This window comes from Olea europaea, chromosome 5 (assembly GCF_002742605.1).
Source record: "Olea europaea var. sylvestris chromosome 5, O_europaea_v1, whole genome shotgun sequence".
In the NCBI taxonomy this organism is placed as follows: domain Eukaryota; kingdom Viridiplantae; phylum Streptophyta; class Magnoliopsida; order Lamiales; family Oleaceae; genus Olea; species Olea europaea.
This window is the reverse complement of record NC_036241.1, coordinates 8,716,134-8,719,124: the sequence shown is the minus strand read 5'-3', so window position 1 is coordinate 8,719,124 and position 2,991 is coordinate 8,716,134.

Sequence of the window (2,991 nt, the reverse complement as noted above, 5' to 3'; positions counted from 1 at the left end):
CGACAAGAAATCTTTAGAAAATTTGTAGATTTATCTTAGCTGCAGTTTGGCTTAGCTGGAGATGGAAGATGTCTGTAAAGAAATAGTAGGTTGGCGCCGACGATCCTTTGTCCAAAGTAAATCTGTTGGCTACCTATAAATGTTCACTTGGAACCCTAAAATTGTGAAGAAGACGACGACGGGAATGAGAGAAGAGATTTGGGTTTAATTGGAGCCTGTGCCATTTTTAATATGGATATGAGTGGGCTAATAATGTAATTGTTTTTACACCACACACATTTGAGTTTAATAAAATATTCAAATAATACAATTAATCTTTTTTTTTTCAATTCATCATTTTTAATTCAAAAAATACTGCAATATCAAAGTAAAAATAAAATCTAAAAAATAAAATTAAAGTTTGAAAGAAGTACTCACATACCTGTGTTTGAAATTTGAATTTTTTTAACCATGTCTCTATATCCCACATTTTAGAAAATAAAATATGCAATACTTAGATACGTACCCATGCCCGACACCTGTACCGGAATCAAGCATCACAGCACTAAACTACACTCCCTATGTGCAACATACTTTTATGCTCTGTAAGGTTCATGTTTCATCAGTAGGGCATTAATTTTTAAAGGTGACAAGCAGAATTTCCTTTCTGCTTCCACATAGTATATCTACCACATTTTAATATTGTATAGTTTTAATTTTCTTCTCTCTTATTTTATTCAACTTGAAATGTCCTATCTCCTTTTTTATATATTTCATCCTATTAAGCCTTTGTTTGGTATAAATTAAAATCTAAATTTTAGTAGATTTTGGTAAAAGTTGATAAAGTATGTGGTTGAAAAATTGTGGGTCCCATGAAATGTGTGGTTAAAATTAATTGTTGATCTAAACAAGGTTTCTCATTGTTAGGTGTGATCATGGTTTGGCATGGGCGGTTTTTGAACTACTTTTAAGTTTCAACCAAACCATTTTAAATGAGTTGGGAAAATTTCAAGCCAAACCAAACTTAAATCATTTTTTGTGGTTCGATTTGATTTCATACCATGATTTTAGCTACATAGAAATTATATTTGACAAACAAGTGGAAACAATATATAATGATCTGAAATCTCTATACAACACTTAAACTTAAAACAATAAATTCATATAAGGTTCAACTATATAATTTAAAACAATAAATTCATATAAGGTTCAACTATATAATTTAAGCTTTCAAATCATTATTTTTTAAAATAGATAAAAAAAAAAATAACATCATAAATCTTAAATAGTTAATAGAAGCAGACTAGAAATTAAAATTGTTGAAGTAAAACATGAACTAATAATAGCATTTTGAGTAAAAAAAGAATTTTTTTATTTAAATTGGATGACCGGTTTTGTTTGGTTCCAAGCTGGTTTTAAGTATTGATCTTGAAATCTAAACTGAACCATTTTGAAAGGGTTTGGTTTGGTTTTTGAAATGATGAAACATAAATCGAGCAATTCCCAAACCAATGGTTTCAAAAACACAGTTCTGATTCGATTTGGCAGGTTAGCGATTTTTCTGTTCACCCCTAGTTGTTCTGAAAGTGTAATTCTACTAACAGAATGCTAAAAGTTAAATGATTATAACTCCTGCACTTTTTTACCATGTTCTTTTGAGAATAAAAGTCTGATGAATGAAAACTAATGCAGCCAAAGAGCTTATAAGAGGGGGAGACATCATAAGTGAAAATTAATGAGAGAAAAACTCTGAATTTTATTATTGATAAGATGATAGAATTACATCCCTATATATTGTTACTATTCTAGGCTAATTTAGGAAATTACAATCACCTATAATTAGGACTAACGGCTAGTTAATTACATAACATAAACTAGTTACAATTACAATATCAATTATTGCTGACCTATTCTGACAATTAAGTATTGTTGATAGTGGAAAAGGACAGCTATATTGTGACTAGAACAACCACCAAAGAGGCATATCGTTTGACCTAATCTCTCGAGCTTGTGCAACATGTAAATCGCTCTATGGGTTATGCTATTATTATTGAGGGCCTCCTTGGGGAACACGTGAATGGCATTCACATGTCCTTCAATGTTATCAATGAAGCCCATAATCACATTTGACAGATCATCTTAGACTATTTGCTCTATATCTGTTGAAAGCCCTTCCCTCATAAGACTTGGAACAGTTGAAAATAATGTGGTTTCATAACTTGCTGTCTGACTTGAAAATTGCATCCCCTCTGAAGGTTTAAAACTTGAAATAGGTTTAGATTAAGATGCAATGGTTTATCTTGTGCTTGTAATAAATTCCGAATAAATTGGTTTTGAATTCATAAATTTCATGGTTTTATGTAATCCTTCCCATGTCTGTAATACTACTTTCGAGTTTATATATCACCTGTTATACAGTTTTACCAATGTCAATTGTGAATAGGTTATTATCAATCTGGAAAACTCATGTATTCCATTCACTAATGTTTCCAGTCATGGTTTCCACCCAAACATGCTCGTGTTCGTGTTGGTTTCAATAAACAAAATTTAAGCTTGTCCAATTCCAGTTGATGACACCATGTTGTGTATTTGGAATTAAACAATATGTGAGGCATTAGTTGAATGGATTTTGATGACATACTATAGGAAGTTGTAGCCCTTTTCTTTATAACTCATAACTTTTTGTCTGAGTTTTTTCATGTAAAGCATACAATATATTGTATGTTATTAGCTCTTGGTTGTTTTAGTCCTGATCTGTGATTAAACTTTTAGACAGGGATTTCGTTGTCTGTAATTATCTTCTCCAGCAAGGTCTACACGAGTTTTTGCGAATTCGATCACACTACTTGTTCCGTGTCACTGGAAACTACCTTATGGATGACATTTGCATCATTATTGCTCAACTATGCATGTTATTCACCATTTTACATGTCCATTCAGGAATGTGATCATTTTGAGGCACTTTTTTCATGTATATTAATGAGTTGATTGAATATATTTTCCTTGCTTATA